Source organism: Pezoporus wallicus, unplaced genomic scaffold (assembly GCF_028554395.1).
Source record: "Pezoporus wallicus isolate ANWC-B61680 ecotype Strahan unplaced genomic scaffold, APGP_CSIRO_Pwel_v1 scaffold_2584, whole genome shotgun sequence".
Classification (NCBI taxonomy): domain Eukaryota; kingdom Metazoa; phylum Chordata; class Aves; order Psittaciformes; family Psittacidae; genus Pezoporus; species Pezoporus wallicus.
In genome coordinates this window covers 10,927,423-10,943,201 of record NW_026642851.1, presented here as the reverse complement: position 1 = coordinate 10,943,201, position 15,779 = coordinate 10,927,423, and the positions used below count along the sequence as shown (strand labels likewise).

Here is a 15,779-nt window from a genome sequence, read left to right as displayed (position 1 = left end):
TCTTGTTCTGGGAAAAAAATGTAATAATGTTGGCCACAATTATTTTTGAAATAGCTGAGAATTTGCATGTAAAAGTAAATGCAAATGCACTCTGGTAGTTGATACACAAAAGCAACAAATAGAGGAACAGTACTTGGCAGTACTTGCTTGCCTACAGAATTTCATCAAAGTTTCTGAAATGTGGTGATTCCCAGATTTACTGCTTTGCTGCAGCTGTCTGTTCAGGTGGCTCAGAGGATCACTGCAAGGGGAATACCAGTTCTCTTTTTAATATGGGCTGAACAGTGGTGTGCATCTAAGCAAAATGTTAGGTCAGTTGCTAAATTAGTTTTCTTTCTGCATTGGGAATTGAAGAAGGCTGGCTAGAAAATGAGTGCGGATCTGTGAAACACTAACATTTCAACATCTGCTGAAATTTTCTATTGAGACAAAGCCTAAATCTTTTCAAACTCCTTCACTTGCTTTCTTTTGCCCTTTCCTCCAAAAGGTAATAAAGATAGCACAACAGTTACTGCTTTACTCACCTTGAGTACTCTCAGTTTGGAAAAGTTGGCTCTCCTACTGGCTCTCATAGTTGCATGCCCTAGTTACCATGTTGCTTGTTATTGCAGGGTGGATGGTCTTTCTGATTTTAACAAAAAAGCATTCATGAGAAAGCTTTCTTGAGGCAGATTGAATGATTTGGGGAATAGTGAATGTTCACTTTATTGCAGTTACAACAAGACATTGAAGTATTCTAGCAATCTTTATTATTTATCTTCTGCGGTTTAGGTCCAAGCATTAAATGTCTGTGTAACTGACCCTGTGAACGGTTCTTTTAATGTAAGTCTCACTATATGTTAGAGTAGACTTCATTCTGAAAGCTGTATCTTTAGTGTTCGCTAGTTGCACTTCTTTAATGCACCGTATTCAAAAATACAATGCTTTAAAAATTATACTGAAATCAAGAGCGTCTGCTCTGACCCAGTGTATATCACAGGCTGTCAAGCCTCACCTTTTGATTTCTGTGGAGTTGAGGTGTAGACAGTAGGGGGTGAAGAGTTTACAAAAGGTTATCTAGTTCATATCCCTCCCCCAAGATGGGTGTAACTTTATCTGAAACTAATGGTATTTATTTGACCTTTAACACATTTTTAGGAGGATTATGCAGTATCCTATCAAGTTTCAGAGAAGGCAGTCCATAGGCTTTTTCAAAGAGAGCTGTAAGAGCAGAAGAATGAACCCCATCTGCCATAGTCTTTCCCTGTTACAAGGCTTCAGAAGTGCCAAATCTTCCTTTCTGGGTTCTGGTGTCTTATTTGAAAGACTCTTTTTTCCTAGCAATGACTTCTTAAAGTCAACTGTACTTGCAAAGACAACAAATGTTTTTAATTCCTGAGGCAGAGAATGATGACAGATATTTTGTAATTAAAAAAAAAAAAAAAGAAAGGCATTAGCTTAGAGCCAAGGATGTTGTGATCCTGGTATGTGTCGGTTTTGGAAGCAAACGAGCATGTGTCTACTATTAATTAGGCAGCAAATCTTTATTTAAGATAGACACACTGCTTAATAAAAATTTCTGTGCTAATCTTCTTACTTTACTGTTAAATAATTTCAGGTATTAGAAACGAGCTGTTTTCCTAAGGGGTAAAATGCTCCAAATTGCTTGAAAGGTTGAAATACAAAATGAGCTTTCTACTTTTGTACAGATACTGTTTTATGGATAATTAAGTTTCATAATGTTTTTTGTATGGTTGCATACTATGGCATATGATTTGCTATTCTGACTCTCACAGTATTGAAAAGAAACAGAAAAAGAAAAGAAAAAAAAACCCTGAACCTTCAAACGTTGTCTTGAAGTTCTCTTCATTCAGTATTGTTGGACAGAAATCGCTTTGTGAACTTGGATCAGCCTGAGCTGTTCTAAGAAGTCAGAAATGGAAAAGTTGTATTAGATCATCTGGTCCATTCCCCTGCAAATACTGGATTGTTCCCTGCAGTACATTCCTATTGTAGTAAGTAAAACCAGCAAAAACTGATGCAACTGTTCTTGCTGTCCCTTTTCTCAGTAAAGGGATCTGTTGATTAGATTTTAGTTTGCAAAGTATAGAGGAGAGGGAACCCACAACCATTGCTGACAAGTTTGGAAGAGAAAACTGGCTCTGGATAAGTGAATGTTTAAAATATGTCTCTCATTCCCTCAATTTGTTACTTCCTTGTCTTGGTACATGGCTCTCCTAAGTTCTACCAGAAATCTTCAGCCATTTCATTACTTTTTATGTAGCAGAGATCCCAGTAGTTCTGTAGAGATTTATAGAAAAGAAACATGAAGAGATCATCCTTCAGAGTAATTATGAGCAGTAACATAGCTAAAACCTGCAGTAGTACACATGTGCTCTGTTTGGATTTCTTTTTTAAGAGGAACAGAAGGGATAAATAAAGATCTGTTCTAATTACTCTTCTAGCTTATTTTTAGAGGAGCTGCAAGAATTTCCATGTGCATTTGCTTGCTGTTAGTGCACCAGACATGTTTTAGTGTTTGTCTGTTTAGCTCCAGGATGAAACTTCTACTTCCACTGCCTTAAACATTTCTGGTTGTGGATGTAATGCTCAAGAGTTGAGTAAGCTGATCTGCTGGGCTGCTACAGAAGTGTTTCTTAACCAATTGCAGTTTAGTGATTGGTCTTGGCCAGCTCAGAGCATGCACAGTTCTTCAGCCAGTACTATACTTTGCATTATGAAAAGAAACCACAGAAAGTGGTGTTGCTGTCCCTCTTGCTAGGGAGGAGTTTGTACATCCAAAAAGCTGTATGTGGGACTGGAAAAGAAAATAACTACTACAAAAATAGGGAATATTTAGTGAATCTGCTCTGATTTTATAACAGTTGCCTACTATCTTGATGGCTGCCCCTTCAACACCTAAATTTGTGCTAATTTTCTGTTAGTATTACTGGGATGTGACTTAACTTGAAGCTCTGAGAAATTATTTTGTATGTGCTAATGTTTGTCCATTTTGATGGCTAACAACTGTTTCCAAAAATGTAATAGCTGAATGTGTCTTGGTGTAATTCCTTTGGCATGTAAATTGAATCATATGATTACATAGCCCAGATTTTACAATCATTGTGGTACAAAAGTATTGGGAATTTCTGGTGTGAAGACTCAGTTTTTTCAATATGTAAATGCTCTCATATATGAATATTAAATATGAACATATAGATTCATATATGAATAATCTTAATCATATGAATATATAATATATAATATTTATATTAATATGAAAATTGCTTTCAGTCTACTGTGGTTCCTTTGTTGGGAATGAGAAAAGTGAAGATAGCATTTACAAAAATGAGCTGACCAGGGCAAATCAAAAAGGATTGATTAGACACATGTTTATAGTGATAAAATCAATGATCTGCAGATGATGTGCTAAATCTTCAATGTGGACTGGTAAAAGCCTAGTTCATAGGCAAGTTTATATATGCATACAGTTTTTACCCAGAACTTTACACACAAAACTCCATGTTAATCTGTAAAATCAACAGCTTTGCATCTACAGTACAGAATCAGAGAATCTCTGTAAGGTTTCATGCCTTGTTTTATGTTAGAGGGCAGACTAACTCACAACTGTCCAACTCTTCACCTGAGAAGAGCTATACAGGTTCTTTTGGTGCTTATGGAGGGGTCGTATGGTGCAGGTTCTCCTACCCTGTGATGTGTCAGAAAATCTGCAGCCAGCATCCAGATGCATGCTACACAGATCATGTGTGTTCATTCACAGTGAATGCTCCTGCCTGGACATGAGCTCAAGCATCCACGTGTTTTGATTTTCTTCCCAAGGGAATGCAGAGGAAACAGATTTCAGATTCTGTGAGTTGTTTTGATGAGGTGTGTGTGACAACTGATTGTTCTGAACTCAGTGTTCTGATGGGGATGATGCATGGACTGAGGGAATGATACCTGTGTCAAAGGACTGGGAGTGTGATGGTGGCTGAGGATGATGTATTACATAATGTAAGACCTGAGTGTGACACAAATGACATAGAATGAAGGTTGAAGATTGTACTGAGCTGGTGTTTGGTTTTCTTCCTGGCAGCCTGGTAATGTAAATGTTGACTGATTCCACACTTCAAGTTTGAAACTGATGTTGAAATATTGGAAAGTTACTTACTTTGTCATTACTTTGTTCTTTATGTATACTTTCTCTACAACTAATATTTATACCATCTTCATAATTTATTTTTGGAGCTATCTTGGCTGTGGGTCACAAGAACTCTTTTTGCTGTTAATGATTCTGTTATATAGAAGATGGAGAGCGAGGGTGTAGTTGTGAGGGGATTTTGGTGAATAGTATGTTTGCACCTGTTAAGAGAATGGCAAGAGTGATTTCTGATTTCAGGGCAGACAAAAGCAGCCACCTCAGAAGGAGCTCAGAGGAGCTATGTTACCAAAGAACAGCAAGCCTTGAAATAGGGCTTTGGTAGACATAGGTGGCATCTAACCTTGTATCTAATGGAATGAGTGGGCTATGGTTTTGGGGGAAAGCATTGGAGAGCTGGAGATATACTTAGGCCACCTTGGAGTGGGTGGAATTATTGAAATTGAAAGCTTATACACTAAAATAGTGCTTTGGTACTTGAAGTCCTTAAGGTTCTTTACTGCTGAGTTCTCAGCCATATTTGTTTTAAAAATGCTGTGCCTCCCTGGTAAAGGGAATAGGCTGCAGTTCTGTAAATTCATGTGGAACTCTGAAGTGCTGTTTGCTTTGGAGATGGGAAAAAATGAAGGAAAAGGCTGTGTGAGTAAGCATTTACCACCCGGCCATCTGGATGAGGAGGTGTGAGTGTGGTGGTTGGCAGCCAGTAGCAATTCATGGCCAATGAAAAATAATTGTTCTTCATGCTCTAGAAGAGAATCAAGCAGGGTTGCTTCTTAAGTTATAGTTTACATCTTTCAGTCAGAGTAAGCATGCAAGAATAAAGCAATCACTCTTGTAATGCAGACTGTCCAAACAATTCACAGATGTGCTCCGTTGTGCCGGTTTGAAAACTTCTATGGAATCTGGCAAGGAGAGAAGGAATTAACTATAATTAATTCATTAATATTGATGTACTAGATAATAGGTGGCAGTTACTGGTCATTCTTTAAATTCAGATCAAGGAAATCTTAATTTTTGTAAGGATGTCTTTGTTGAGTGAATGTTACTTGTTCCAAAAGGCATCATCCAGTCTTGCCTCAAGTCCTGCTGCTAAAACGTGATACACAAATTTTTCAACCCTACAGACCTATCTAGAAGTAAGGTAGACATGGACAGTATTAACTGCAAAGAAATATGAAAGCTGCATGGAAGAAATGTCTTTTTCTCATTGTCTGGAGAGGAAGCTTGGTCTCCAGTTAATTTTTGAGGCTTCCTCTTGGGTTGTATGTACAGAATATATATAGAGGAGTATTAGAATTTCAGTGCTCTTCTCTTCCAAAGTATTTGTAGGTAATGATCTAATTCATAAACTGAAATATAAACTTGCAGCCTGCTTTCTGCTTACCTAAAGATAAAAATTGTTGGAAAAACAATACTCTGAAAGCAAGCTTCTAGCTAATTTAAAGTAGTTTGCCTTCATATTTAGAGTAATTACCACTGAAGCAATGAGTCGTTTTGCTTCCATCAAAATTACTGCATTCAAAAAAAGTGTAATGCAAGGTGTTATTCCTTATGAAATGCCACATAAATTTAAAGTGTTTCTTTTGAAGCCAAAGTGATTTTTTTTGAGACTTGCTCAATAGCCAGCAACTGAAATCTGCAAGTAAAGAGATCACTCTTAGCTTGAGGCAGTCAGCTGCCTTTAAACTTAATTTCCATGGGAACAGTGATCAGATTAATCAAAATAAGGTAATTGAAGTTTTATAGAAAATAGCACATGATCTTTATTCAGGCTGATATTGTTTCCATGGAAACATTAGGGAAAAGGTAGCTTGCAGCCAGGCATTTGAGCAAATGATTGCTCCTTTTGTTGAGATTAAGGGTGATCTGGTTGATGTGTGTCTTGATCCCTTTAACTTGTTTGTGCTCTTAGTGAATAAAAATGTAGTACATCAGGTAATAACTGGGGAAAAAAAGGGCAAAAAAAAAATAGATTCCTATTTGAAATCATAGCTAAACCCCCCAACTTTCTACATATAACATGTAACAGGTTTACTGTTTCTTTGAATAAAGGCAAAGTTGTTTTGCCATGTGTGTTCACGAATACATACCTATGCTTATTTGTGCCTTTAATAAAGTGAAAAAGTGCACCTCCAGTTTATTGAAGAAGTTGTCAGGCATAGGTTTGGATGGTGTAACTTTGTGGGAAAGTGAATGTCAAGTTAGTATCAAATCAGTGGGTTAGTGCAGTTGTGGCGAAATGTGGATTCTATGTGATGTTTCAACTAGAAGTATTTGTTGTAACTGTGGCTAGTAGATAGTTTACTAGGAAGCAGACAGCTGGTAAATGTAAATAATCATTTTGTCCTGAAGGCTATTGAATGGATTCTTCTGTGAAAAATAGTTTAAAAAAATTATTATATCTTTATTTTGTACTTCTGTTACAAGTTTAACTTTGTCAGTAGTTTGGACATTTGGACTCTCTAGCATCATGGAGTTCTTACATCAAAGTCGCTAATGTGTTTAGTAATAGGCACTTGTGACTTTTCATCTAGATTTTTATAAGGAAGTCCTGTTCCTGTCATCAATTCCTCCTTTAAACCCATTTTATTAAAAATAAGAAAACAATTCAAAGACTAGTTTCCAAAGTATCTATTAAATTGTCTTCTTGACAGTTTAGTCTCATAAAAGCTGAAGAAGTTGGGTTGATATCACAAACCTCTAAGAAGTATTGTGTACCAACCAACTATTGAAATGAAAAATAAAGCAGATGAGCTTATTAAGTCAGAGGTGTGAAGTGTTGTTCTATGACTGTTACTCAAAACTTGTGAATAAATCAGTGCTTTGGAATGTGAAAAAACTTTGGTTTAGGTTAAAATCCAGACAGAGGCATTTTTTTTTGTATCAGGGGTAATTGATTTAAAGTTTCTGCTGGGAAACCTCCAAAAAGTAGCAGAAACACAGCCAAAATGTACTGGACATGAAGTAAATCGATCCTTCTAAGACAAATAGTTTGTAATTTCATTGTTACTGAGAGGGCAATGTATGAGCTTAGTGGCAGAACTGGTATAGCAGTTTGAAGAGAAGAAATCTATGCTCATAACCATTTTTTTCTTGTCTTACAAAGCTCATACAGTATTTATTTAGCCAAAGTGGTAGGTTTTTTTCTGTGGTACAGAGGCCAAACAAAGGTCTCATAAGCTGCTCAGTAACAGTAGTCTGATAAATCCAAGTCATGCAAGGATAATGTAATTTTAAACTGTTTTTCTACAGTATTCTTTTCCCTTGGACCAGAAGTTCTGTGGCAGAACATGTGAGGGAGTGTTTTAAACAAATTTTTGTTTGTTTGTTTTGTTACTGTCTTGGACTATTTCTTTAAAGATCAGAAAGTTGTAACTACCCAAACAAGTGGTGCAAAACCATGGTGAGAGTTAATAAAGATAGGATGTGATAGTTATAAAATCTTTCTGAAGCATAGAAATTGATGCAATAAGACTTAATAAAGACCTTAAAAATAAGATTTTTAGGCAAAAAAAAAAAAGGCTGCCTGCTTCCTACCACCAGTTTTTGTTATTGCTTATGTTAACTTTCCTTCTTGTTTTGGAAATCCTGGTTGTATCCATTCCGTAGCTAATCCTCCTGAAATTAATTTGTAGTGTTTAGTAATATGTGTAATATGACACACATGCTCACTATTTTTCCTCCTTTGTATGAAATACAGGCTTACACTCACAGTTTTTACTCATCTTTTCTTTTTCTGTTCCCCATTGCTTCCCTTTCTTCTGTGCTGTCTTTAGCACTTCTGGTTTTAAAATTCTTTCAGTTATCTCTATTTTAACACTTTTTTTTCTTTTCCTTTTTAAAGCATGGAATGAAGAGAGTAGCATAGTATTCTACATGTGCACTCTTCCTTTTGGCTTACGGATAGCACTGTTTGTATGGCAGTGTTCTCTTAGTCACAGCTGTTTCTTGTGTATCCGCGTAGAATTCAGCACTGGCTTCAGAGGTGTAGGGAAGTCGGTGGAAGTTCACTTCAAGCATAAATTACACTGAGATGTAGCATGTAAGCGCTTAATATACCAATGCTATCCATGATTACATGCAGAGCAATCAATAAGGTGCTGAAGAAATAAGATTTAAAAACATCCAAAGCATAAGGCTTACTCATCTGTACAGATCATAGAATCAGGAAATGGTTTGAGTTGGAAGGGACCTTAAAGATCACCTGGTTTCCAGCCCCTGTGCCCCAGGCAGGGACACCTTCCACTGACCAGGTTGCTTCAGGCCCCGTCCAACCTGGCCTTGAACACTTCCAGGGATGGGACAGTTAGAGCTTCTCTAGGCAACCTGTGCAGTGTCTCACCACCCTCGCACCAAGAATTTCTTCCTAATGTCTAATCTAAATCTACCCTCTTTCAGTTTAAAACTATTTCCCCATGTCCTATCACTACACACCTTTGTAAAAAGCCCTTCTCCAGGTTTCTTATAGGCCTCATTTAGGTACTGGAGGACTGTTAAAATGTCTTTCCCCACCAAGGATGGGTAATTTACAATGGGCAATTGCTCTTGACTATACCTTCAATGCAATAGCAAAACTTAAACGTTTAGATTCACTTTGACAGTGCGTCTTCAGCGTGGTGACGAAGTCCATTTCTGTGCTACAGAGAGAAGGGTTTCATGCTTCTTTGCTCTGAACCAGCTGAACCACTCTAAGGTACCACTGATGTAAAAATCTTTCCTGTTCATTTAGTTCATTTAGTGACAGTTCTAAAAACATTGAATTGTCTAAATTTAGAGCTGTCTTGAGTTAGTTTTTAAAAAAACACTGGTGCCTCAGTGGGCCAGAGATGCACATGTGTATGTGTACTTTGCAGCTGTCTTCCCCATCCCCTCCATTTTAATGAGACTCAAGTTTTTCCCAGAGCATGTTTCCTCATGTATGTTTGCAGGCTGCTTCTATTTCTCATTTGGATTGGATTAATTCCTTATTTTAGGGACATTGAGATAGTAAGTGTATAAAGATGAAATATTTGTATGTCATGTTAACATGACCATATAAATTCCTAGGGAAAGCATTACTCTCACCTAGTTGGCATGTATTTGTGAAGTTACTCTGTTTCATTACATGCAAACCAGATGAGATACTTAACCTTTTATACTCCGAAGGTGCTGGAGTTTGAGGCTACTGTAAGAGTTGCCAAGTATAACTGACCCCAGGACTCTGATCTTGGCTGCAGAAGCCCAGTCTGGCATACTGAGGGATGGATTTGGCCACTGCTGTTCCTATTTGCGAGTCTAACCAGTAGCGAGGCTGATCACCTATGCCACTAGCCCAGCTGGCCAGAAAGGCTACCGCAGGCAGAGCAGTGTCTTTAACCATGTAAGCACCAGTGGCGCTCATGTAAACAAAAAATCAGACAGCCTGGTCCCATTTATCCTCTGCAGCTGATCAGGGCTGACGTTCACCACTGAAAACACACGCACCTTCACTTTCTAGATTTCTAAGCAGAACCACTTTTACAGATTACTCCAAGACTTGTACAGGCTCTAAGTCCAAATTAAATAGCCATGCCAGGACCCTGTGCCATTTACTTGGCCACTGGTTAAGACCTTGAGGCCTTCTGGATACAGGTCTCCTCTTACTTGCTGGCAACTCCAGCTTAAAGATTGCCAGCAAAGTGCACACATGATTAAATTCATTAGGAAAATAGAAACACACTGCTCAGCAAGGATATACTTTTGCTTCAGAAGTAAGTAGGCACTTTGTACTCTCCCCTTCAATTTTAGGTTGTTTTCCCTCTTCTGCCCTGCTGCCTTTCTCCCTCACCTTTCCTAGACCTCTGAAATTGTTGCTCCCAAGAGGAGATTTTGAACCTTGGAGCCACTGACTCTTCTGGCCCAGCTGCTCAGATACAGTGTGACCCTTCATGAGGAACCTGGTATTTACTGAGTGGTGGGGAAGTGGGAGGGAGGGCAAACAGTCTTATTTTGTTGGAAAGTGAGTCTGTATTGTTTCCCTATCTCTAACGTGTTGACTTTTACTAGAAATCACAACCTGTAGAAGTTAAATGCCAGCAATGTCAATTACTCACAAACACCACTGCCTTGATTATTTTGACATTCACAAGTTTTAAAAAAGAAAACCAAACCTGCCACTTATAAGTGCTGAGGATTATGTCAGGGGTAGCTTCAGTACTGCTTTATATTTAGTATGGATATCATCTTAATAAAATCTTCAGTTTTAATGTGCTTTACAGATTGGATTTCACAGACGAGAGCAGTTTTTGTTGAGATTGTGATTAAATAAGCCAGTAATGACACCACAGATATATATGGCTTTAATCAGGATCAAACCATAAATCAGGGTGCAGTTCTGAATTTTCAAGTCTCAAACATTCTAGGAAAAAAGTAACCCATGATTGTAATTGTGTTAATCAGGATCTGAAATACTAAGCTGGTATGTTGAAGTCCAGTATGTCATTAAAGGCAAGCTACAAATCATACTATAGCACTTGCCAAGCAATATAATATTTGTATCTTGAAACATCCACTTTCTATCAATTTCTAACTAATTCTAACTAATAATCTGACTGAGTTTTAGTATTGTCTTTTCCAAAAGGGAAGGCAATATTTTCCTCTCGCATACCAGGTAACCACTGAGTAAGACCTATGGCTTGATCACATTTTGTGTCCTGCTTCTGCTCTGTCTATTTTCTGAGTATGTATACTGATCTTTAAGCTTATTAGAACTGGATTATTTTCTGTTTATTTTTCTACTGCTAAATGAAATTTTAATGTATGAGAACTTTAATTCCCTTTGTGTTATGTGTATTTCTTCTCCTTTTATTACTAATACTTTGGGTCTCTATAGTTTGGAGAAGAGGAGACTGTGTTATGTGTATTTCTTCTCCTTTTATTACTAATACTTCCATAACCATTCTGTCATGGCTTCTCTGTGGGAGTATTGTGCTGGTTTTTGATTATTTTGGCTTTTCCACTGATTTTCTGAACCTTTAAGAATGTTAGGTAAGAATGACCTGTCATACACTGAGGTGGATCATCTGAAGATGGATACAGTTAGAGAGTACTTCAGTATATTTCTGTTGAGCTGAATTCGACTGAATTAAACTGGATCAATTTGTAATTTCTTGTTCTGTCAAGTGAAAATTAGTATTTTTGCTTGATGTAAAAGGAAATGTGTTACCTTTTGGTTTTGTTCATGTTATCTATCATCTATCTATAAAAATGTAGAAAACCACAACTGGTTAATGATACTTCTTCCTAATATTATTTGAGTTTTTGGTGGTTTCATATTTAAATGCAGTGTAAATGAGGATAAATGTAGTTTAAATATTAGGGAGAAACTCTTCACTGTGAGGATGGTGGAACACTGGCACAGGTTGCCCAGAGGAGCTGTGGCTCCCCCATCCCTGGCAGTGTTCAGGGACAGGTTGGATGGGGCTTGGAGCAACCTGGTCTAGTGGAGGGTGTCCCTGCCCGTGGTAGAAGGGCTGGAACTAGGTAATCTTTAAGGTCCCTTTCAACCCTAACCATTGTATGATTCTATGCTAGCTAATGCTTTGGTCACATCCTACTACTTTAAAAAAGGGGGCTGGGGGGAAGTTTCTTGTTGGAATCTCATAAAATCTCTTGGCATCCCAGTAGTAGATATTTTTGTATCTCTTGTCTATTTTCATAGATCATTACTTCTTGAAGAATAAAATTGCTAAAGTTATCTCTGTATTCCTTTTTATAGTAGTAGGAGCACCAATATAGCTCTTTTATCTTTGATACTGTTGTCTTGTTTGTCATTGGGCAATTTTTGCTGTTTTCTAGCAGCTCTCCAAAATTTAAAGATATGTCATGGCTGTAATTTTGCACATCTGTGCAAATACATTTGTGTTACCTCTTCCAATATAAAACCAAATGAGTATATTTGCTTTGATTTGAAGCTTCCTGTAAAAAGGGTTTGCATGTTTGGATGATTTAATGCAAAAGCCTCAAGTGCAATGGTCTGAAATGTTATGGGGAAATGGCAGTAAATCTCTCCTAAATTGCTGCAACATTTTTCCAATATTTTGTCATTATTTTTCATACTCCTCTTTATCCTACAACACACATTCCACTTCAGTGTTGGTGTTTTTCTGTCCTCTGCAGGGAAGGTTGAGAATTATCTGTGTCGATTAACACTATTGTAATTATCTGGTTGTACTTATTTAGGAAATTTTATTCCTAGCGCATCTTTCTATCCTCTTAAATAAAAGTCAGATACTGTCTTAATCTTATTTTTAAATTAAAATTCTTAGTTTGTTTATATTAATTTATTATAATCCCTTTGTCTTATTTCCATTTATTTTAAATTGCAGCCTGGCACCTGGCTGTACTGTGGTGGGCCTCAGCATCTTCTGCTCTAATGTTCTTCTGAAGTACTTGGTGCAAGTCTTCCACTGCTGGTTTTTATCAATCTTAGGTTTTCCCTCATATCTACATATTTTCTCCACATTTTTCTGTTTTCCTTAATTTTCACCTCTTTTACTGTTATTCCTAGAAACAAAAATAAAACTGACTTTAACCTTATGCCAAGTGTAGTAGGGAAGATCATCCTTTACTAACCACCATAAGATGCTTTTTAATTTTGCTATCTGTTTTTTAAGTTTTCACAACTTTATATTATTATGTTAGCTTTCTTTCTGGAATTTCACCAGAGATGTGCCTGTCCCTCTTTTTCCAAGTTCCACTTGATTTGCTGTGATCTGTTTGGAAACTTTGCTGTCAGTCACCTTTTTAGAAGCAGGGAAAGACTTGAATACAAAGCGTGCCCTTGTAGGCATTCTTTCATGACCGTGGCTTCACTAAAAAGCATTTAAGGAAATGCTAAATCTCACACTTGTGACTTGTCCTGCCAGTGTTAAACACTTTCTTAGTTTTACTGATTGTTTTCTGTTTTGTTTTGTTATGCTTTGTTTTTTAACCTCGACTGTAAGTAGGCAGTGAGAGAAGGCTGTTTTTAACTCACTTGTCTGTTTGTAAAGGCTGGTGGAGATTTTGCTTTGCCTGTTGCTTTTAAGCACCCACATGTGCTGCTGCTTTTTATTTCTGAGTCTTTCTTGTGCAGGGTTGATACAGGGGGAGTCTGCTACTGTTAGCTTTTGCATTTGAAATTCTTCAGCATTATTTCTTTGCAGGGACTGCAGTCCCTATGCTTTTTAATGTAAAACTGACTAAAAATAAATTTCTAGTTTACATATTTGAGTATGGCTAATTCTTAGGATCTGTTTTTAGTGTTGGAAAAAATTCAGAAGTATGTAATTTGTCATTTTATTAGCATTTTGGATTGTGATCTAGTGTGTGTAGCATGTTGATCAGGTTGTGCCTACAGTGGAATTCTGCGCTGGTGGTGGATGCCTTAAATGAAAGGGGTCTTTTTCATTGTTTGCATGATTCAGAATAGCTTCTTTTAAAGAGTGGCAGATTTTTCTTGAGGTGTGTGATAGGCAAACAGAAAAGTAAAAATAGAAAATAGTAATGAGATTGTAACTGTGTTTTACATGTGTATGAATGCCTAAAAGGTGGGGTATTTTCTTCCTACCAATAAATTTTCATATATGTGCATACAGCTTTTAGTGTCATTATTATTTGAAATGTAAGTTTTAGTGGAAGAACATGATGTTATGAATTAAAATGAGAGGGTTTGTTTGGTTTTGGTTTTTGCATCTGAATTTTATTAATTAATTGAACTGTGCAGTATCATGTTGCATAGGACACAGAAAAACCTGAACAGTGAGCTACAAGTTGTCCTCATATCGCATAAATTGTACTGACCCCACTAGATGGTGCTAATTGATAAATGTATGTCTGTGTGTGTGCATTTATATATATATATATAAAAAAAGTATTTAATGTTAATTGAAATCATAGATGGCCCTGTCTGTGATTAGATTTTGTGGTTTGAACGGGTTAATTCTGTACCATTGAGCTGTACAGAAGTGATCTCATCAATATTACTAGGAACTTGGGGAACCTGAATTGAATTGGATTAGGACTAAGTTGCATTGAGTAGAGGCTGTAAGGATGATGTTTCCTGTATGTCCTAAGCAGAACTAAACCGAACACTTCATGATTTACATTTAGCAGGCTCTGCCTGAATAGCAAAAGTGAAAAAGCACAAGACTATGCCAAGGTTTCCCAGTCTGTTTGCGACAAATTCTATTTTTTTGTCTACTTCCTTTAATTAATTTTTAATTGACATTTCTGAAAAGTCTTAGTTATGTGGGGTTTGGTGAAAAGATAAATCTGTCTGACAACTCTAGAAGAGCAGTTTAGCCTTTGTGTTAGAAACCTGCTTACTTGGTGAGCAGGGTTAAGAAAGTTCCTTCCTGTGGATTTATATCAGAACAGTGAAAATCGGTCTGGAAATAAGGTTCATTATAATGATGTAAAAATAAAGACCTTGATTCAGATTTGTGACACGTGTTTAAAAACAGTGGTATCAGGAAAAATGAAGATTACAAAGCATATTCTTAATGAGTAAAGGATACTTCTGGGCAAATGAGAACCTTTTAATGTTTATATAATTTTTTTGTGGTTTTTGAAGGAACTGACAAGGTATTTATTGAGTGAAATATTAAATCTAAGCACATATTTGTTTTGTTTCTAGCATCCAAATGAAATCATGAACTTAGCTTTCAAGAAAGTCTATCAGAAATGAATTGTATACTACCTGCTTTTACTGTGCAGTGCTCCTTTACCTTCCTAGCAGATTTCCAGAGACAACTTTCACCTCTCAGTTCTGTCCCTCTGTAAAGCTCCTTCCTCAGCTGTATTTATTTGACAAAGCACAACCTTAAAGTTGTTCATTTGTCCTGATAGCTTCTTTATTCGTAAAAGTGTTCTTGTAATTAATAGTTGGGGTTTTTTTCTTTAGTGCTATCTCATTACTCTTATCAAGTTACCTTTTCAGTCCTCTAATTCAGACTCTGGGGATAATTTAAAATGAATGGGTATTAGTACTGGCACAGAAAATATTGTAAATTTATGTCTGAATTCACTTTATGGCTCTTCCATTGCTAATCAACATACCAGCATAAAGCAGTGGGAAATAGTGGAATATTGCGAGGTTTTATTTATTTGCTGAATTAGATAATAAAATTTAGTCACAAGTCATGAAATGTACAGGATTACAGTTTTCCTAGCTGTGTCTCAGCAGTAAGATGTCAGTTGTTGCTGGTATATTTTGTGCTTAGGATTTCAAACAGTGATAGCTTCCAAAACCCAGTCAGTCAGCTGTTGGCATGATCTTTGCTCTTTATGTTGTAGCTGCATCCAGTCTGTTTCTTTCCTTTTCCAGTTCATGTTTAGTAGTATAGTTACTTTTCTCTTTCAGATATTTTTTTCTTTGGAATATGCAAATCTGATTTTCAAGAGCAAGAATGAGGATGTTTTTCTGTAATAGAGAAAGCTGTTTTTTCTAAGAAAAAGTCCTCCTCTCAAATTCATAAATATCTTTAAAGTACCACACCCCAAATGGAGAAACACTTTTGCTGTATAAAACAGTAACATTATACATGTGCTGTTTAAAAAAGGTTTTTCATAAAGCTAAAGAAATGTTTACATTTCTTAAAATCTGAGCAATACCAAGACTTGAAGAATTTTTTAATTTCTG

The 15,779-nt window shown here is 36.7% G+C and overlaps 1 protein-coding gene across 2 annotated transcripts in view; it reads left to right on the top strand.

The window, feature by feature from the left end:
- The window catches only part of MPP7 (MAGUK p55 scaffold protein 7), a 154,725-nt gene that overhangs the window by 54,148 nt on the left and 84,798 nt on the right, over positions 1 to 15,779 (top strand). The gene's annotated exons all lie outside the window — the stretch shown is intronic.